Source organism: Cupressus sempervirens, chromosome 1, assembly GCF_028749045.1.
Source record: "Cupressus sempervirens isolate cs-2001-9-10 chromosome 1, ASM2874904v1, whole genome shotgun sequence".
NCBI lineage: Eukaryota > Viridiplantae > Streptophyta > Pinopsida > Cupressales > Cupressaceae > Cupressus > Cupressus sempervirens.
The window spans coordinates 498,882,596-498,905,653 of NC_143118.1; the positions used below are offsets into that span (position 1 = coordinate 498,882,596).

The window sequence follows — 23,058 nt, forward strand, 5'->3', positions numbered from 1 at the left end:
ATTTTCTGGCTTCAGATTTTGATGACAAGCTTGCATTGAATGGCAATAGTTAGCCCCCGAGATAAGTTGCTGTTAAAGCTGATGATCTCGAACAAGAGACGATACAGAGGCTAATATAGAAATGGTGACCACAGTATTAACAAAACTGCATCTTCTCCACTGGCTTTCTGCTCTTTATATGCATATGTTATTCTATAGTACCTCTGTCATTTATCACACTTTCGCCTTTCCAACTTATAGTTGCAGTTACATAACCAAGCCGTATATCAGCACCATGTCTTGATTGATATTTGCTTCAGTTTCACCTTTGTTGAATTAAGATCCGGAACTTGGATTCCATTTGCATGTTTGCACATGTTTATAATAACTTCATAATGCAGATTTGTTAGTCTGTTCATCTTTTCTATTCTGTTGCATATCTTATGAGGTTCGAGCACGGGCTCGTGACACTCACAAATGGTTTTATTCCTTTTTAACATTAAATGTCAATATCACTGCTCGTTTTCCTTTATGACGAAATGCATTGACAGATAGACAATATAGTCGTAGACGTAGGTAGTCATTGCTTAGATCCCTCAGGATCTAACATCAGTTGCCTTATGTTTTTTGTAGTTACTGGAGAGCATGGAGCTCGGAGCTGGACGAGTGCGGCGGGAAAAGAAACCATAACCAGTCAAAGCAACAGTCAATGACTGGTTATCTCTATTCCTATTTTTCATGTATATATTTATCTGTTAGTGTATTTCTTGATGAAAGAAAATTAATCAGTTATCCTCACGGCTTGTGTGAGACTTTCTCTATTCAGTACATTAATCCATTTCATATTGTAAAATGAAAATTGTACGTATCAGTGATGATCTATACAATGAACACTTGTATCTCTTTTGCGCATGGTTTCATAAACGATTGCAAAATGATAAAAATGAATAGAAATGAATATTTTCTTTTGCAATGTTTTCTGTGATGTTACTTCTTAGTAAAATTCAGCATGTGAAATTTTGGTAACACTTCTGTTTGGTCCTTTTCTCACTGATTCTCATTTAGCCTTCTCAACCATCGGTGAAGATGTGGCTTTCTTCACAAGAGGTGAAGATGTAGGCCAAGTTGAGCCTCTAATTACCGTTGTAGTAGGAATAGATAAAGGGGTGGAGTGAATGTCTCCTCATCTATATCAATAGTCATAGTCTCTGCTCTTTCTTTCTTCCTTGCCTCAGCCATCTCTTTCTTAGTAATACCGACCTTCTTAGCAACTTTATCAACCATTCTTTAAATCTTTTTGTTTCTCACTTTCTTAGTCAACTCACTCCAAACTTCTACATACTTGTTAGAGAATGTACCGAACCTTTTTGTATTAGGATCAATCAGGCTCGGTAGCATTTCATCAGCATACTTAACAACAAGCTCAAGGATTACTCCATATCCCATCGGATGTATCCACATCAGTCTCGGTTCAACTGTCTCCATGCAACACTGATCAATTTCCACCATGAAACATACCGTGCCTACATATTTGTCAACTATGCTCTTCAGTATTCTTTCTTTGTTTTGCATTTTCACTTGAAACATCTTTAACTGTTCTAAAATCAACACATCACTTTGGTCTTTATCTTGCATCCAATAATATTGAGAAATTTGAAGTGCTGCAAGGATATCCTTTAACTATGTCATGCTAGGAATCAGATTCATTAAGTAGATAAACATGTGAAATATTAGGGAAACAAATTTGAAGATCTAAGATCTATCTTTCTTGATCTTGAAATAACTGGCTTCTTAAAATCTCACATATGTCAAACTGAGTGTCCTTTTTCAACATCTGATAAGCAATGAGTATGATAGTGGCTGAAATTGAATTGAGTCAGCTACTATGATAGACTTCGTAGCCAACAACCATTGATGCTAACTTCACATTGGGCTGAATAATATCATTAATGGTCTTTGCCCTTCTATCCCATCTGGATTTACCCAATTTAGTCAATTACTCAACAAGTTTCTTCTTTGCTGATTTCAAAGCTGGTTCTTCTCCAGTAGCACTGAATCTGGTCACCTCACTAATTAGCTCTTTAGTAATCATTACTAGTTAGTCTCTGAACCATAATTGATCATGTATTCTGCTCAATATGATTTTGATCCATTCTGGTTCTTTGAATTCAACGAAGTCTTTGTACTGGATTAAGTTTCTTTTAATTTTCGGTATTCATCCTTCAAAATTCCATTCTCACACAACAAATCATGCTGCTTATAAATATCTAAAGTTCCAATCTCCCCTAACTTGCAATGAATATAAGAACATATATCCTCAACATGTAAAACTCCATGGGTAACATGAGAGAATGCGCATTCTGGATTGTTTTTCATAGACTCAAAGGGGTGCAACTCGAGTTCATACCATGGCTTTTCAAGGATACTAACAATCTGAGGTGTATTCATGATTATTCTGAAAGGATAAACAAGATTTCCACAAAGATAAACACCTTTTGACTCTGCTAGGGTTTCTTCACAAATTCTGTCGGCATCTTCAAATCACTACGAAATTTCTCTTTGCCAGGTTCTGTGCTCGATCTCAAGAAGGAAAGGTGTTAAATAAATTGTAAAGATGCCTTCTTAATTTCATAATCTGATTAGGTATATTTGTTTAATACCGCCATACTCTTTCTTGCCAAATAAAGTTGATATAACAAGTAAATAAAATTTTTCTTGCAATCCTTGATATGATCATGAAAATATCAGTAACTTTGCATATAGCTTCTTCAGATAAATTCCAAGATGATATTAACTTCATAGTGCATACTACTTCAATACTACTTCAATTCAGAGTGCCAATCAATTTTCTGATGTAAATTCTCCATTAGGTCTAATAACTTCATTGTCTGGTAAAGATGGATCCACAGCAGAAAGGGATGCAATCTGTCCAAATGTATCAATATGGTTCCTTTCTCACCCAAACCTTATTCATTTCATCTCTAAAATTATTCTCATCAATTTGCTTCCCTTCATTGTCATTGTTTGCATAGTTCTTTACGGAACCATTTTCTTTCATTCCATTACTATTATATCTGCAATTTCTAGCAATGTGTCCATAATTGTTGCAATTGTATCACACAAAATTCTGATTTACATACCTCTGATTGTTAGGTGTGGTCTTCAATCTGCAATTCCTCGCAATATGTCCAAAGTTGTTACATTTATAGCATATAGAGTTTCCTGTATTGACATTAGGTCTCATCTCTAGTCGAGATCTGGATTTGCATTCCTTACATTTGTGGCCATACTACCAATATGTGAAACAATAACCAAAAAAGGGTAATGAGTTTGAATTGTTCTGACATTATTTAGCTCTATGATAAGTTTATTGCATGTGAAACATTGTAATGTCCCCATTTTTTAGGACATCATAATTCTGTGTGCTGGTTTGCTTTGCCTAGGTTTCAGGGGTGGAAAGGTTCTTTACAGGGTTCAATTTGAGGTTTGGTAATAGGTTTGACCTAGGCATTGCCAGTTTCAGACCCATCGAAGCAGTTTTGGCAGGTTGTTTGGATACTTACTATTTTTAGTAAGTAAACTGAGCTCAGTATTTTTGGTACCTCAATGTTGGTTTGGAAGCGTCTCACCGAGAGCTTTCCAACGAGCTATTGCACGTGATTATCTGAGTTCATTTGGTCAGCTATTATAATGCTTGATGATTATATGGTTTCTTGACTAAGTGACTATTAAAGTCATTTAATTTGTCACTTTATTTTAAAAAGTCAATATGTTCACTTAAGTGACTAAAGGACAAAAAATGTGCTTTATCCCACATTGCTTAAAAGAGCGTGCATCACATTGGGAAAAGTGATAAAAGTACAACAATGCTACACATGAGAGGATATATGAAGATTATATTATTCAAACATATATTAATTTGGGAGCTGGAAATAGTTACTGGTTATTTCTTCTAGGACGCAAAACTAGCCTTCTTATAGGTTTCATCTACATTGCCAATCTGACTGTCATTTCTATTTATCAGATTGGTTTATTGGAATTGTTGCATGTTATTGTATTGCTGTTGTATAATACAGTAACGTTACTCGACAATTATTTGTATTAATCTGCCGGTTTATGCATAAACTTCTGAATACTGAGAAAAATAAAACAATCTTTTATGAGTTTCTTGTATGTAAATGTGCTGGTTAGAAATTGGTTAAAGTTCTGAAATTTATATTGAATATTGGTTTTTTGTTTGGATTTAAATTTGCATTTGTTATCCCAAATTTTTGGTAAAATATCCAGAAAGGGATATTACATTGGTATCAGAGCTGGTCTTCCTGCCAACCTGTGAAGTTTATTCGAGAATCTAGTGATCACAATTTTGCTTCAGATTTCATAGTCGAATGGGACTATACAACAAATAGCAAGTTATGGTATCGAGTTCTTCAGATTTGGTGGAAAATATATTGGGTTTTGGCAAGAGGACAGGCATTAATGTTAGACGCATTGGTTGATATCTGTTTATCTAGAAAAGAATATTACAGTCCAGGCAAGATTATTGGAATTGCCAAGGTTCCTTGTGGGTTATCAAGTTGGCACAATAAAGTTTGGGGCATATACAGGTTGGTACGACATTGTCCTTGCATGGGATTGAGCAAATACTGTCTATGGTACAAGAGGATATGCAGGTTATGCTTGTATAAAATGTACAATAGAAGAAGATTGACTGAGGATCACTCCATATTAACCCATTCTGTTCGTCTCTAAACACATGAAGTTTGATATACTGCTAGCCGCCAGTTATTATACAGTTGGGTTTTTGAAGACGTTAGGGAACTAAGTTGGTGATTTTTAAGTATTTTGGTCTTGTATCTACGTCTCCAAAAAAGGGCAGCGTTTTTAGATTTAGTTCAAGAAAGGAGGTGTACAGGAGGTTGTTTTTGTGGACACCGTTCAGTTGAAGTGCACCCCTGCGTAATTTATTGTACATTGCATTACGCTGGGGACACCACGAGCCATACTCTAGCAAAATATTCCCAAACGAAGGTAGTTTCTCCCACTTGGATACAGGGCACAGTTGGGAGTTATGAATTGTTGAAATCGAGTTTAAACCTTCATACGACCAGTGAACAGATTTTGGTTGGAATGCTGCTTTCCTTGTGATGGCGGATAGTGAGCAGACCCACGTTTTCGACCTCACACAACAATCCTCTTGAATAGGAGTCTATAGTTGGTTTCCATAACATCGTGATAAGGGAGTTGCCACAAAATAGTGGCATTCGAACAGTCAAGACTACAGGTTGCTACATATACTACTGGGCAGGGTCTGCATCGTGAGGTCTCTACATGCCCACGTTCAACAGGGTGTCGCGCGTCGGGCTGAGGAGGGACTACCATAGTTGCAACTTTTCCCCATAATAGGACGCGGGCCAGTCATACTAGACATTACGGCATCACCATTTAGCAAAGACTGCAGGAGATAATGAATGTTTATTCCATCAGGGATGACAATCGAGTGATATACCTGTCAGCTTGGTGGAGATTGTAACTACCGCAGATATCAAGATATACCTACATATATAACTGCAATCTCAGAATCATGAGTGGGGAGTGAATTCTTTAGACCTTGCTGACTCGAGAGAACTTACTACGGGTTTGAACCACCTGAGGTTGGTGAAACACCATGCGGATAGGAGGGAATGATTCATGCTGAAGTTCGAACCAATTTGCAGCTATTTGTTGGGTACATTGATGACTAGAAGTTCTATTTTTGTGGGCTGAATTTGTGTAAATTTGTGACAATCACGTTAGGAGTTCTCTTGATCCAATTGAGCATCGTTGGAATTTTAGCAAGGTTGTGATCTGCATTTATAGGCTGTGTCCCTTTGTTAGGAGGTGAATTTGACTCATTTTGGGGCCACGTGATTCATAGCCAGTGCACACATCAATATTGAATCGAAGTCTGGTTGCTGCAAGTGAGCAACGTTAGCATTTTGACTTGTCGAGCTCCCTTTTAATTCTGAAATAAATTATGTTGCATCATTTAGCTATTAGCATTCTTTAGAGATTGTGTGTGGGATGGCTAATGACTATAGATTCTTTCTTGATTGAGTGTGGAGTAGCTTATTTCTAACGATGGCTGTGTAGCATTTTCCAGCATTTAAGAATCAGTTTAAAATTCTTACATAGAGTTGGAATTGAACATCTAATAGTGTGTAGAGTTGAAGGTAATGGAATGTGTAGAGGTGTAAATTCCTACTGAAGTGAGATTAATACAGGTGTCTTAGGATTGAGTAATTTGGCGGATACATGAAAAGGTGTTAACTGGTAATAGTCAACATACTGGGTCTATCTAGTGGGCAAGGTGAAGGTTCTTCTAGGCTTTGGATTTCAGCATAGTGCAGGTGTGCAATCTGTTACAATGTGGCTATTCCAGGCTTAATAGTTAAAAGGATCTTTACCTATTTGTCGAGGCAGCTAATTTTGTAAAAAGCCAAGAAGTTTCAGTTAGGCTTGTTTGCGAAAGGCTGATTTAGGCTGAGTGAGGGGACAATGGTGGGTTCTCGAAATATCATTGGTTAATCCTATTAGTTCATTGCATCTGAATCAATAAGTAGCGGTGTAGTTTTCTTACAGAATGTATGTCTACTGAAGAAATTAAGTTGCATGATAACTATTTGTCAAAATTGCAAAAGGGGAAAATATATGGTGACAAAAAAGTCAAGAAAGACATTGTTAAGTCACACCAACAGCTAGCCAAAAATTTCCAATCTGATATGAGGACTGAAATCATGAGCATATATGATGAGTACAACAAATTTCCTGCACAGATTCAAAAAGAATTACCTTTCATGGACTATGTTGACTTTTAGCTAGAGCTGCAAAACAAGCCAGATATGATAAGAAACAAATACTTTGAATTGGCTCGAGATCTCCTTGCAGAGGACAGTTACAAAAATTTGCATAAGGAAGACATTAATCAGCTTGATAGTAGTACTGAAAAAGAAGAGCAATCTTTACATGATAATAATAATAGCACAATTATACCACTGGGTAATTGGGAGACAAAAGTATCTTATGGAGCTGTTCACACTAGTCTTGATGAGCATGTTGATGTCCCATGTAGAGGAGTTGACCGAATTGCCAACATTGACAACTTCCCTTCTTATTCAGACATGGAAAACACCGGCATTCTATTTGGTGACATGGAAATTAACTTGGATAAATTTTATGGTGATACTAAGCTAGAAATTATGTCAAATCTTGAGGAGCAAAGGGACCGTAATGTGGACAGGATAGTTGATCTAGCACACTTTGAGTTAGAGCATATCTCAAATTGTTGTTCGCCTAAGTGATGAGAAATCAAAAAATTCTATGGAGAAAAACTTGTGTGTTTGAAGGAGATGGTCAAAAACCATTTTCGCTCCTTGACTTATTGGATATGCTTTTGGTCAAAGAGGACAAGATTGTCCAAGTGTTGACAAGAATGGATGATTCTTCCAAATTGGTTGAGGATTTCATGTGGAAGGTTGTGATAGAAGAGAGACATGGTAATGTATGTGGTGTCACAAGTCCTCTTTTACATACTATATTTGAAACGTTGAAAATGATAAAATATGAGTACTTGTAACTATTAATAGATAGAGATCTAGCAATAAAATTTGGAAGGGAGAAGGAGAGTGAGGTATATGAGTTATGCCTTCAATTGAGCTTAACACATTATTCCATCGACCAAGTTGAAAATCAAACAAGTGGGGCAGCCACTTATGAAAAAGATGACAGTGGTTTAAGGGCACAAGAAATCATGCAAATCATTGAAGGAATTCATAAAGCGGGTAGATGTGAAGGCAAGCAATGTGATTCAATCATGTATTTTCCATTTGAAACTTTCTATGGTGAGAAAATTTTTATGGATCAACAAGTTGATAACTCTGAAAATTCTAATTTTTATGACAGCAGCTGTACATTTTCACAAGAGGAGATGGTTAGTGATACAACAAGTGAGGATAATTCAGAGTTTTCAGCTAATGGTGAACTATTGTTTTATAAAGACTTTGACATAATAAGCAAGAGTACTTATGGTGGAGGAAGTTCAAATTTATCCTTAGCATGTTCTGAGGGAATCTTCAGCTTGCCCAAAGTTTTATCACCTAGCTCTTATGACATGGCCACGACGTACTTGTTGATTGAGATATTCATTCTGATTGAGGGTATTGGTACACAGGTCAGCAATAGATGGCAGTTGGTGACCCTTAATGGTGAGCCTTGAGATCCTGACATTCAGTTATTTGGCACATTGATTCCTATTGTACTATTTCACCATTTGGGATTTGAGATGATGCATGCTGGGTTACATCGATTGAGGAGTAGAATTGCTTTCTCAAGGCAAGTATGGGATCTTGGCATTTGGTTTCTGCAGGTATGAGCGGATTACTTGAGGGCAAACAATCTTTCAGAAGGGAGGCTTTCTAATGTCCCCATTTTCTAGGACATTATAATTCTATGTGCTGGTTCGCTTCGCCTAGGTTTCAGGGGCAGAAAGGTTCCTTATAGGGTTTAGTTTGAGGTTTGGCCTAGGCATTTCTAGTTTTAGACCCATCAGAGTAGTTTTGGCAGGTTGTCTAGATACTTACTATTTTTAGTAAGTAAACTGAGCTCAGTATTTTCGATACCTCAGTGTTGGTTTGGAAGCGTCTCCCCTAGAGCTTTCCAACGAGCTATTGCATGTGATTATCTGAGTTCATTTGGTCAGCTATTTTAATGCTTGATGATTATATGGTTTCCTGACTAAGTGACTATTAAAGTCATTTAATTTGTCACTTTATTTTAAAAAGTTACTATGTTCATTTAAGTGACTAAAGGACAAAAAAGGTGCTTTATCCCACATTGCTTAAAAGAGTGTGTATCACATTGGGAAAAGTGATAAAAGTACGACAATGCTCCACATGAGAGGATATATGAAGATTATATTATTCAAACAAATATTAATCTGGGAGCTGGAAACAATTGCTGGTTATTTCTTCTAGGATGCAAACCATTGAAGAAGCATTGAAGGTTGGATGCGAACCTAACCTTCTTACAGGTTTCATCTACATTGCCAATCTGACTGTCATTTCTATTTATAAGATTGGTTTATTGGGATTGTTGCATATTATTGTATTGCTGTTGTATAATACAATAACATTATTGGACAGTTATTTGTATTAATCTGCCGATTTATGCATAAACTTCTGAATACTGGGAAAAATAAAATAATCTTTTCTGAGTTTCTTGTATGCAAATGTGCTGGTTAGAAATTGGTTAAAGTTCTAGAATTTATATTGAATATTGGTTTTTTGTTCGGATTTAAATCTGCATTTGTTATCCCAAGTTTTTGGTAAAATATCCAGAAAGGGATATTACAAACATCTCCCATTGAATCTCTGTCCACTTGCTTGCTTAGAAGGTGTTTCCTTAGATTTCTTAGTCTGATCTGCCCTTTCTTCTGTAGTTTTAGAACATTCACCTGGTTAATATCTCAAACCATTGCTTTTCACCATGTGTCCTTTGATTAGCTATTTGTTCATCAAGCTTTGCTGTGCTAGATCTAAATTTTTCTTGAATCTCTCTTGCTTCAGCCAGATCTCTCCCCAGTGTCTCATTAGCTCTTTTCAATTGTTGCTCATTATGCTTAGATTCTTTAATAAAAATCTGTAGCTGTCCAATCTTACTGTTTAGCTTATTACATTCATCGGTTATAGCTTGCAGGGATTGATCAAGAGTTCTCTTAGCTTCAATTTCTTCAGTCATCTTGATTGAAGCAAATATCATGAATTTTAATGAATCCAATGACAAATTATCTTGGCCAACAAATTCAAATGAAGGTGGAGTTACATTAGTTGTAAGGTTTAATTCAGTTGCAAGCCATGGTTTTCTGTTGGTAGTTGTGAAGCATGTGTGATGTTCAATTGACAAGCCTTCTTTAAGCTAAGCAGTTTATAATGCAGTAAAACGGTTGAATCACAAATATCAGAAATTAAACTTTCAAGCCTTCTTCTAGTTCAGTTCTTAGTGAATTCTATCCAGATGAGTTTGGATCTCTGAAAAGGGCAGTGATGAATTTGAGTTATCCACTTGTAGCAGGTTGTGAGTTGCAATTTGCAATTTACAGGTGTTTGTGGCATAAACAACTTCTTTTGGAGAGAACTGGTAAGGGATCTTGCAGTAGCATCCCACTGTTTGGCAAAAATTCCAAAGTGAATCTGACGGAAAATCTGAAACATGAAGTTTTTTTCGAAAGAATTCAGCGAGACTTTTAAGCATGAGCAGCTAAGGGATTTGCTGAAGGAAAATGCAATAGGAAATATGGCAGTTAGAAACTGAGAACTCATTCTACTAAATTTGGAAGAGCTGGACTTCTGTCTATCTAAGGTGGAGCAGTCTGATTTCAGACTCTTAAATTGGGCATTACAACCTTACACAATTGCCTTAGTCCAGCACAGGTTAGTGGAGCATCCATGTGAACAGGTGAGATTAATGGTTGCTACTTGTCTCAGTGATATCATCAGAATACCAACTCCAATTGCTCCTTATAATTATAGAATTTTGAAGAAGGTTCTACAACTAAATGTGGATAGCTTATGTGGGTTTCATGATGTCATAAGCCCTACCTAGGATAGATGGGTAAGATCTTGGAACCCATTATCATGATGTTGGATCTTGATTGTGAACAAACAGTGTTACAAATGTGTAAATGTCTCTTAAGGGAAGTTAGGAAGCATCATCTAGACAAGGTGAAAACTTGCATAAAAACAATCATGTGTTTAATGCTGGATGAGCATGATAACGTATGTAAGCAATGAAAATCAAAATTGCTGGCTATGGAGGAAGGAGGATATAATCTCACCTATGGCTTACCAGCTTGTGGAAGAAATAATTGAAATAAGATTGACATGTTCAAGGAATTTGTGTTTGAGCATGAGCTGAGATCAACATGCATTCAATGTTGTTAAAATTTTAGTTTCAGTTGGATTGATTCGATATGATATACATTATTGTTATTGGTAACCAGCATTTCCTATATATACTTATCCATGTTAATATATATTATTGTAAATAATACATATATATACATATATACACATATATATATATATATTAATGTATATAATACATATATATATATATATATTATATTATATATATATTATTATACATATTATTATTCATGTTAATATAAAATTATTTAAATGATGATTACACCATAGAGACATGTCTCCTCTCATATTTATATGAGATCCAACTTTGCATTTGGACATCATCAATAACAATGGCTATGATTCTACATTTGCAGAAATGATTCATGTAGATGGTATCAAAGCCAGGTTGCAAATGGAGAATAAGAGAAAATGAAAGACATTTGAAATACTGATTGATTAAGAAAATCTTTACCATGGCCTCATGTAAGATGGAACGTTTAGATGATTCAATCATTAAGGAATTCCCTAGCATGTTGAAATTGATGAAAGCCCTATAGCTTTTGGCTGTGACATGCAGTATCTACATCAAAAGTCGATAAAAGTAGTTGTCATTGATTAGAAGTCTAGGATAAAGAAGAGCAAGATGTGATGTTCTTGTCTAGGTATTTCTGTTTAGAAGAGTGATTCAGGGGGGTGGTTGTATGGCTTGATAGTTAGCCACACAGCAATAGGGATAATGTACGGTAGACTGGGCAAAGCACTGGAAGTAACTATACGGTGAGCAGGGAGGTGATGTATGGTCAGGTTGAGGCTATATGACAAAGCAAGGGAAGTCAATGTGCTGGCCGTATGGTATGGTAGCAAGGTAGGGGAAACAGAATAAGTGGGGCCATATGGTAGATATGAAGGCCGTATGGTAGACCTAGGAAGGCTGTATGATAGATCTATGAAGGTTGTACAGTAAGTTATGAAGACCGTATGAAAGCTATGTAGGCTGTGCGGTAGGCTATGGATGTAGTACGGTGATCAATGAATGCAATACAAAGTTATAATGGAGGTTGCCAGTTGCGGATGAAGTATGGATGGAAGATAATTATGTACCCTAAACTACTAAGCTTGAATTTTATCATACGAAAACCAAACAAGAATGAAGATTTGAACATGAAAGTTTTTCAATAATTATATGCCGAATGATGATGCTCCGATTTGCTAGATCTGAGTGAAGTGTTCCAAGTGACGAAATAGGGTGAGGGTTAAATCCTACCGAAATCAGATAAACCAAACATGGAAGGTCTTTCACTTCCGAAATGATGTACAACAAAGAACTCCAACAGGTATTTGCAGTACAGAGAAAATAGTCCAAATTGCATACCTAATGACTACCTATAAGCCGTGCTTAAATACCCATCAGGGAAAACTTTTCGAGGTTGTACAAAGATAGTGGACGACAGCACAAACTACAGAAACAAAAATAAACATGATTCCAAGATATATTAAATCAACTGGCCTAATTAAAATAGCTTAATTAAAATTTATTTTATAATAGGAACATAGTCCTCCCATCCCAAATTTTTCTTGTCCTCAAGCAAATGCAATGCCAGATGCTATAGAATGTGCTCGGTCTCCCTCGTCATGTCATCCAACGGCAAGTGTTTCCAACATATCAAATATTCCTTCACCATGCGATTCTGTAGGGTCTTCTCACGTACTTCGATGATTTTAGCTAGTTCCAATACGAGCTTTCCTTCTTCATTGAGCGGTGGAAGGGCTGCCGCTACTTTGATGTTCTATCCCACAGTGTTCTTAAGGCAGGAGACATGAAAATGTTATGAATACGAGTCCCCTCTGGAAGTTCCAAGTCATAGGCAACTTCATTGATGTGGTGAACTACCCAATAAGGACCATAAAATCATGGCTTCAATTTTTCTTTCCCATTTTCCTTCAATGAGGATTGCTGGTATGGTTGAAGTTTGAGATAGACCAAGTCTCTCACTTCGAAAGTTCTCTCGATTAAATGTCTATCGACGTAGATTTTTTGTTGATTTTGTGCTCGTTGTAAGTTTTCCTTCAAGCATCTCAGTATGTCCTGTCCCTCCTGAAGCTAGTCCTTTGCCCTTGGTGCGTGACTGTCACCCAGAACTATATCGATGAAAGAAAGGGGTTCATACCCGTATAGTGTTTTGAATGGTGCCATCTCGATGGACATTTGGTAAGTGATATTGTAAGAATATTCTCCTAGGTGCATCCATTTGACCCATGCCTGTTGTTGTGCCGAAACGTAATTTCGAAGGTAACCTTCAAGCCACTTGTTCACAGTCTCCGTTTGTCCGTCTGTCTGAGGGTGATAACTAGTGCTTGGCGATAATTTTGTTCCTACCAGTCAAAACAGTTCTGTCCAGAAGATACTAATAAATCGTCAATCTCGATCACTGACAATGTTTCAGGGTAACCCATGCAGATAAACTTTTCTAAAAAATAGATCGACTACCTATGTGGCCTGAAAGTCCAAGGAGATGGTGAAGAAATGTGTGTATGTCGTCAGCTTGTCAACCACCATGTAAATACAATCCTTTCTTTTCACCTTGGGAAGTCTAGTAATGAAATCTATTGAGATACTTTCCCACTTTTGTTCTGGAATTGGCAGAGGTTACAGTAACCCGACAGGTAGAGTATGTTCGGATTTGTTCTGTCGGCAGACTACACACTCTCTTACATACTGCAATATGTCTCCTTTAAGTCCTTTCCATGAAATCCTCTCCTTGGGACGTTTGTACGTTCTAAGGAAGCCCATGTGTCTTGCCAAGGGTGAGTCGTGTACCTCCTTCAAGATTTTTTGCTTCGATTTGGATTCTGGCACTAAAAATATTTGATTCTTATAGTAAATGATGTCATCCACCACTTTGTACTGATCATCCTGGGTGTTGCCATCCATTAGCTCATAGGCGAATGTGTTTTTGGAATATTCTACCAACAAATGTGCTTTCTAGTCAGCTGAAATTTGGGTCGGTAAGTAGATAGTGGGTTTCTTGGACAAAGCATCTGCAACCACATTGTTCTTTCATTTCACATATTCAATGTCAAAATCAAAAGCCTAAACCTTGCTTACCCATTTTTGTTGCCTCTCATTCAAGTCCCATTGCTCTAGAAAAAATCTCAAACTATTGTGATCTGTATGAACAAAAAACTTGGCACCTACCAGATACTGCCGGAACTTGGTTAGTGCATGTACGATGACCAACATCTCTTTGTCATAAATGGAATATAAGCGTTCTGTTTGCATAAGCTTCTTGCTCTAATAGGCTATGGGGTGTCTATCTTGCATCAGTATCGCGCCAATGTCTTCTCCGGATGCGTCACACTCCAAAATGAAAGGTCAAGCAAAATCAAGCAATGTAAGTACAGGAAAAGTGCTCATTGCTTCTTTTAGCTTATCAAAAGTGAGTTGTGCTTTTTCATTCCACTGGAAGGAATCTTTTCTTGTTAGATTTATCAATGGGGCGCTGAGCTGAGAGAAACCTTTTACAAACCTCTGGTAATAACTGGACAGTCCATAAAATCCTTGCAAATCCGTTAGTGATTTCGGGGGATGCCAATCAAGGATAGCTCGAATCTTTTCTTGATGAACTTGAACTCCATATTTACTGACAACATGCTCCAAGTACAATATTTCCATCATACTGAATTCACACTTGGATCACTTGGCAAAAAAGGACTGATCCTTCATGATCCGTAGGACTTCGTCCAGATGCTCAGGTGCTCTTTCCATGTCCTGCTATAAATAAGAATATCATCAAAAAATACTAGTAAGTACTTACACAATTGTTTGTTGAAGATGCAATTCATGCATGATTGGAATGTAGCAGGTGCATTTGTTAATCCAAACGACATGACTAGGAACTCATAATGCCCACAGTGACAACGAAAGGCCATTTTTTCCACGTCTTCCTCCCTCATGCAGATCTGATGGTATTCGAAATGGAGATCTATTTTCAAAAAATAGACTGCACCATGTAATTCATCCAACAACTCATCTATCCTTGGAATGGGATATCTATTCTTTTTTTTTTTTGTTCAATGCATGGTAGTCCACACACATGCGCATCGTCCCGTCCTCCTTTTCGATCTCATCTTTGAATTTCTTGGGATGGCGATAGGGTGTGGTTATGACTGGCTTGGCTCCACTTCCAACTCGATAGTATGTTCAAACCCTCGATGATGCAGTATGCCAGGAGGAATGTCAATAAAAAATTTATCATGTTCGCTCAAAATATTTTGGAGATCATCATCTTGGGGAGGTGTCCGTTGCCCTTTTATAGGTTCCACTGAGACAAAACAATGTGTGGCCCAAGCAATGTCATCACATCAAAAAATTGCCTCCATCTAATGTGCAGAAACTTTGTTCGGACCTTCATTTGCCATTCAGCAGAGAACAACATTCTTTCTATCAACAACAAAAATGAAGTCCATCCGTTTGAAGCTCTGAATGTATTCATCAAGTGTCTTCATCCACTATATGCCTAGAATAGCCTCCATATCATCAAGGTCCACTATGAAGAAATCCTCGATGACCATGTGATTAGCCATTGTGATACTTAGCTGAGGAACAAGGTGTGTACAGGGCAGGAGAGTCCCTTCGGCAACCTTGATCTGAAATCTTGCATGCGTCTTCGTACATAGACCTCTTTGTTTCACCAGAGAGGAGTTTATGAAGTTTAGAGTAACTCCACTATCGAGCATCACCATAACCCTTTGTCCTTGAAGGGTTCCCCGTACACAAAACATTGTGCACCTTGGGCTACCAGCTAGGGCAATAGTTCCTCCGTGCCATACCAATTGCCTCCATCCGATGTGCAGAAACTTCCTTTGGACTTTCATTTTCTATTCCGTGGGGAACAACATTCTTTCCATCAACAAAAAAATTGAAGTCCATCCATTTGAAGCTCTGAGTGTATTCATCAAGTGTCTTCATTCACTGTATGCCTAGAATAACCTCCATATCATCAAGGTCCACTATGAAGAAATCCTCGATCACTGTGTGATTAGCCATCGTGATACTTAGCTGAGGAATAAGGTGTGTGCAGGGTAGGAGAGTCCCTTTGGCAACCTTGACCTGAAATCCTGTGTGTGTCTTTGTATGTAGACCTCTTTGTTTCACTAGAGAGGAGTTTATGAAGTTTAGAGTAGCTCCACTATCGAGCATCACCATAACTCTTTGTCCTTGAAGGGTTACCCATACACGAAATACTGCATCTTGGGCTATCGGCTAGGGCAATAGTTCCTTCGTGCTATACCATGCTGCAATTCTTTCTGTACGGTTCAAATTAACCATTTTGGTGTCCTCGTGGGGTTGCTTGTCTTTGGTGGTTATATCTTCCTGTTCGTCCTTATCATCAGACACGAGCTCAATGCAGTGGATCTTTCCTTTCCTGAGGCACCTATGTCCAGGTTCCCATGGTCCTTTGCAGTTGAAACATAGTTTGGAGCTCTTGTTTGGTAGTTTCATCCAACGACGGCTTCTTGGGTAGAGGTTTATTATCTTTGTCTCTTGGAAACACCAATAGTTTGGAATGTGAGTAACTTCGCGAGGATGATGCTAATGATGATGCCATACTCTGTGCCTTCTTAATGGCCTTTGACAGGGTGGCAGGATTGAACCCCTTTACCCAACCCTTCAGTGGTTTTGTTAGCTCGTCCATGAAGAGCACTTTCTGTCTTCTTTCAGAAATGTCCGTGACCAAAATAGAGAGTTTCTGAAATTCCATAATGTACTGGTCAACCAATCCAGTTTGCCTTAGTTGTGCCAAATCTTTGAAATTGAGTTCCAGATCTTTTCCATCAAATCAATCTATCAATCTCTCAGTGAATTCCTCATACGTAATTATTTGATCATGCCCAGTGTGATGGTGTCGTGATGCCACCATTCATGTGCTACTCCCTCCAAGTGCAATGCCGCAAATTTAATTGCTTCTTTTGGCATGGGATTAAGCTGGGAGTAAGTATCGACCTTTATTACCCACGCTTGTGCCGATATGGATCCAGATTCGTCAAATGGAGACAAATTTACTTTACTCAACTTCCTCTTGAGATCATCATTAAAATATCCTCTGTTTTTGCCTCTTGAATATCTCATTCTTAGATCTGCATAATCTTTATAGGATATATCTTCCTCAAAATTTGCATTCTTCTAGTCTTCTTATAGCTGTTCTTGCATTTATTCAAATCTCAGTTGCTTCCCTCCAGGTGGTGTCTCCATCTATGGGGGAAAAGACAACATGGAAGGTCGAGAGCATACTAGATGAGGGTTAGCTTTACTCAAAATATTTTGACCATTTTGTTCTCCAAATATTTTGTCTGCCAACTTCTTGAGAGTCTCCTCCATGAGTCGCTGAGTATCATTGATTTGTGCCCAATTCTTCACAAATTCTCTTAGTAGTGTCACGAGTTCAGCAACTGTGGATTCCAGTTTGGTGGCCATTATATTGACAGAATGGGTTCTTCTCTTTCGGCTATAAACTTTCATTCATTGTCCACAGGCTGGCAGGATCAAAGCTCTGATACCACTGTGATGTTCTTGTCTAGGTATTTCCATTTAGAAGAGTGACTCAGGGGGTGGTTGCACAGCCTGATAGTCAGCCACACAACAATAGGGATTATGTACGATAGATTGGGCAAAGCACTGGAAGTAATTGTATGGTGATCAGGGAGGTGATATACAGTCATGTTAAGAGCATATGACAAAGTAAGGGAAGTCAATGTGCTAGCTGTATAGAAGGGTTGTACGGTATGGTAGCAAGGTAGGGGAAAAAAAAAAAGTGGGGCTATATGGTAGACCTAGGAAGGCCATACGGTAGATCTATGAAGGGTGTACAGTAAGCTATGAAGGCCATACGAAAGTTGTGTAGGCCATACGGTAGGCTATGGATGTAGTACAATGATCAATGAATGCAATACAAAGTTATAATGAAGGTTGCCAGTTGCGGATGAAGTATGGATGGAAGATAATTATGTACCCTAAACTACTAAGCTTGAATTTTATCATACGAAAACCAAACAAGAATGAAGATTTGAACATAAATGTCCAATAATTATATGTCGAAAGATGATGCTACGATTTGCCAGATTCAAGCGAAGTGTTACAGACGATAGAATAGGGTGAGGGTTAACTTCCATAGAAACCGGATAAACCAAATAGGGAAGGTCTTTCACTTCTGAAATGACGTACAACAAAGAACTCCAATAGGAATTCGCAGTTCAGAGAAAATAATCCAAATTGCATACCTAATGACTACCTACAAGCCACGCTTAAATACCTATCGGGGAAAACTTTTTGAAGGTGTACAAAGATAGCCGATGGCAACACAAACTATGGAAAAAAAAATAAAAATGGGTCTGAGATATATTAAATCAACTGGCCCAATTACAATAGCTTAATTAAAATTTATTTTATAATGGGAACATTACAGGGACTAGTACCATTGAAATTGTGGGTGTTGTTCCTGACAAAAAGGCAGCTATAGAGCACGTTGATATGACATTTTTATTACTACAATTCCCATTGTGTTTTTTCTACTTGATAAGAGCGATGATAAAGATGATACTACCTATAATACAGGCTCTGACGAATATGTTCTAGTTTTGTGATAAGGTCTGTACTCTTGTTTGGTTGATCGTTAAACGATCCCATAATAGTATGATAGATCAAGTCACAATATTGTAAAGCTGCATGCGATAATTAAGGGAAGGAGGAGTAAGTTATTAAGAGGAGATGGTGACGTGGAAAGTAAGGCAAATTGTTGGAAGTCAACTATCTAGTTGTATTGTGGTGCGTATTAATACATTGTAGTAAATAAATGATAATAGTTTCCACATTGCGATGAATATAATGGAGCCACTTTAGCACTCTCATTTGACATTATCAAATTTAGTTAGACCACTGATATGACACAAAACTAGAGCTTCAAATGATATATCCACTAGTATTACAGAGGCTCTGTTAGAATCATACGCTACACATTTCAAGCCATTATTAAGGGTGGTAAACATTTCACACAATTTCATTTAGAAACCCTGCCTCCATGTGGACTTCATTGAAAAGAATCAAATCAAAATACGCATAACCCCTGTGACAAATTCGTGGGCCATGCAGGCATGGAGGGATCATTGCGCTGAATGGGAAATGAATCGATGAGTATTACATGGATACCTCTGAGCTGAGTATCTCATACGAATGGAAATGAAATGGGCGGGCCATCTACTTCGGACGCCTTATTTTTTTAATATTTTTTAGGGCCCAATTTTGTGGTGTACTCGTGAATACTTGAAATAAGGCAAACCGAATATTATTCACGCCACCTTTAAAAGATGGGAAATTATCAAATAAGAAGGAAAAGTGAATAACAATTGCAATAGAGTTTACTAAAGTTAAAATGGGAGACTTGTACTCGCTTTTTGGGTGTGAGACCCAAGTAAATACACTTAAGCTACCAATTACATTAAGATGAGCACATAAGATTAGATGAAGGATTGCAAAAGAATGCCACAAAATGGGACGGATAGACATTGTCTATGCTCAATTTAAGACTATATGTTCCATTGGATATAGGCTGAGTGAGTTCCAATGACAAAATATTTGAGATTTAAGGTTTTGATGTCTTCTTTCTGACCCAGATGCATGTAGATTCAATGCAATATAGGAGCAATGTTTGAATGTGTATTCAACATTAATGAGAAAATTAGTTCCAATACTAGTGCATATCAAATAGAAAATTGTTGGATTCATTGATAAAGTGTGAATGCCATTAAAATAATGATCTACTGAGCCCTGTAGAAACTCAAAAAAATTCAGATTTCTCATGTATCATTATAATGACATTGGGATAAATATGTGAGTTAGATTCCTATTTGTATGGAACATCTTGTCTCGGTATCTAGCTTGGTAATATCAGTATCCTCAACCTACAAATTTAAAAATCTTGATGAAAACCATAGTCAACATCTTACTCATTGAATGGATTGGAATAGGACAAAGAAGCAATCTATCTCATTTAGATGGAAGAAAATAGATTACAGAATAGAATGGAAACATATGACTGACTCAAGAATCTATCAATGCCTCAGTAACAATGCACCATGACATGGCAAAGAAATGGCGATTGTAGAATTGAAGACTACTACTTATTCTTTGAGCCAATATACGAAAATCAAGTCACTGGTAGGATTAAAGAAGAGGCTCACACTTAACAAAGTTAAATTATCTACGTCTTGGCTGATGTGAAACGCAAAGTGGTCTTAAGGTGATAAATGCATCAATTCCATTGATCTCATTAATAGGTAAGTATTGAGGTAAGTCAATTGTGTTTGCAAAATGGTATGGATTTATTATTTATGCGTATTAATATATATATATATATATATATATATATATATATATATATATATATATATATATATATATATATATATATATATATAATTGAAAGTTTGATTATATATACACATTTATAATTACATTTAATGATATTTAATAAGTTGATATAATGATTGTGAGATCTAAGATGGGAGTATGAAAGATTAAGTTCTTACTTCTATTATTGAAAATATAATAAAAGTACTATAATCATTTATGTTATTGTTAGTAATAGATAATGTTAGATTTCTAATAGCCAAATTAATATTCTTATTTGTATTTTTATATATCCTACCAAGAGCTATATGCCTTGATGTTTTCCTTTGAGGATATTCTTGCAGGAAAAAGAGAAAGATTGAAATTCAGAGGAAGGCAACCTTGAAAGAGAGGGAGCATATAGAGGATATGATTCAGTCAACCTTTGGTGATCTTGATCATATTAATTCAGAGGTAGTAAACCATGTTGTGGTGGTTTCACCAATGATATATATTTGGAATAGACAGATTGCAAGATGTGCGTAATATAGGTTTAATCAAAAGATCAAACAAATACCTATTATCACTTGAAATTACACCCTCATCAAATTCAACAATAACTTAATATTTGAAGACAACAATGGAAGCACTCCTAAACTGTGGGTGAATTATAAAAGGAGGGAATCTCCGGATAAAGTCGGCTTCGAGCTTACTCATGCTGTAAAACTACTTAACTTTCCAAGAAAAGGGAAGAGAGAAAAGAAACTTAACTGGGATACTAAAACTTAAAACCTGAGCTTTAAAAAAAAACTTAAACAAAGGTAAACAACTTATGAAAGATACTTAGTCCCAAAAGCAGAGAAAAGGAAAATCACAACCTATTATGGACCCCAATGCATAAATATTTAATTAACTAGCATGAATGATGCAAATGCTAATAAGGAAAGATGATTTTTCACAAACTAGCTCTTGAAACACCTTTATAACATAGTTAACAACTTGCACAAAAGGCCACTTGCAGAAAGATGAAGATAGGTGAGACAAAAGCTATGAAATAAAATATCTTTAAAAAAAAAAACACTTTGTATTTCTTGCTTTATCAATCACGTGACACACTAAATTGCAATAAGAAGTAAGATGAAGAACTCTACAAATGAGATACAATCTACAAAATATATTGATCTTCTACTAAAAATAACAGAGTTATAGACCAATAATGCCAAAAAAAACAAGGATAAAAATCACTTAGTCTCTCCAAGTCAATAGTCAGAACTCCACTAGAATGACTTTAAAAACTCACTTAATACGCCTCAAACAACCCCTTGGATCGGATGCCAGAAAATAGCCCCTAAAAAAGGACTTAGAAACCTCCAAAAATAATGTCCAATCAATCCCCTAAGTCCACTAAGTCATAATAAGATCTATGACTCATTGTTAACTGTCCTTAAAAAGCTCAAAATGACTATAAAGGCCACCTAACTGACAAGGAAAAATCAAATTCGACCTGTAGTCTCCTATATTCCCTCCACATGTCTCCAAATTGACTCATAACTCCTAAGTCAAGAATAACATCCCAATAAATACCAAATTCCACATGTCATGTTTGACCTTTTAATGCATTAGAAAAATAACAAACGTATTTAAATGGTTTATAAATACCATTAAGTAATTTGTTTCACAAGGTGCAATACATTAAAACAATGACATAGGACATAGGAAGACTAGGATACCCCCACAACAAAATAAATAAGGACTTAACAAAAATTAAAATAAACCCCATTGAAAGGATCATACATCAATAGTTTATAAAATAGGACTTGGAGGCATAATATATATTTGATATTTGACCCGCCTTTCATTTCATTTACTTGTCGACCTTTTTGGAAATCTGAAACTGGAGGTTGACTTAGGGTTTGAAGACAAAAGAATTCATAGATCTTGCCGCCGATAATGGTTTTTTTTTCTATTTTGCTTCCGCCTCTGGAGTCTCTGCTATTGGAAGTTTGTTATTTGGCTGCTGTCGAACATTAACTGGGTAAGATCCTCTCTCAAATGCAAAAATAAATAAATTGATACTTCTCATGCCATTAAAGATATCTTAGCCGCCATTAAATGGTATTTCTATTTTATTTCGCTATTGGAGGTATGAGGCCGCCATTAAAAATGTTCTTTTGTTTTTCTTTTGGAAGTATGATATCTCTTTCATTTCCATTTTCAATGCAGTCTTCTTGCCTTCTTTGGTATATTGACTTTCTTCAGATGGTAGCATTGATACACATTCATTTGGGTTTATGTGTAACTCTACAGTAGAAACGTTTGTAGCTATGGATATATCTAGTGAAAAAGGAACACTCTAGCTCTTATGTTCTTTTTCATGAAGTTTACTAAAATAGAAATCCAAGGGGCCTAGTTGTTTGTGTTCTTTGTGTTTCTTTTCAGATCCAAAGACCTCCAAGCCATGGTTCTGCCTGATTCCAATTCCAACAAATGATTTGTTGTTAAGAGCTGTTTATCATTCTCAATATGTTCAATAGAAGTTAGCATGAAGTTCTTAGACTGTTTAACTACTCTAAAGAGGTTTGAGTATGCATTATTTTCCTTGCTCAATAGGTAGAATCTTGATTTTCTTGATGTTTCTTGTCTAAGGAACCATTTGCACTTTCTTGAACCCATTTTTCGAGCTCTGCAAGTTCATTCCGCAATTGCTCAAATCTCTGGATCTCATTGGGTAATGTTTTTATCTCCCCAATTACT

The 23,058-nt window shown here is 36.7% G+C and overlaps 1 long non-coding RNA gene across 1 annotated transcript in view; it reads left to right on the forward strand.

Annotated features, from left to right (window-relative positions):
- Positions 1–23,058, forward strand: part of LOC149578422 (uncharacterized) — a 93,522-nt gene that overhangs the window by 9,252 nt on the left and 61,212 nt on the right. The window contains exon 2 of the long non-coding RNA XR_016356298.1: positions 613–695. This is a non-coding gene — a long non-coding RNA (uncharacterized LOC149578422). The remainder of the gene's footprint in view (positions 1–612; positions 696–23,058) is intronic.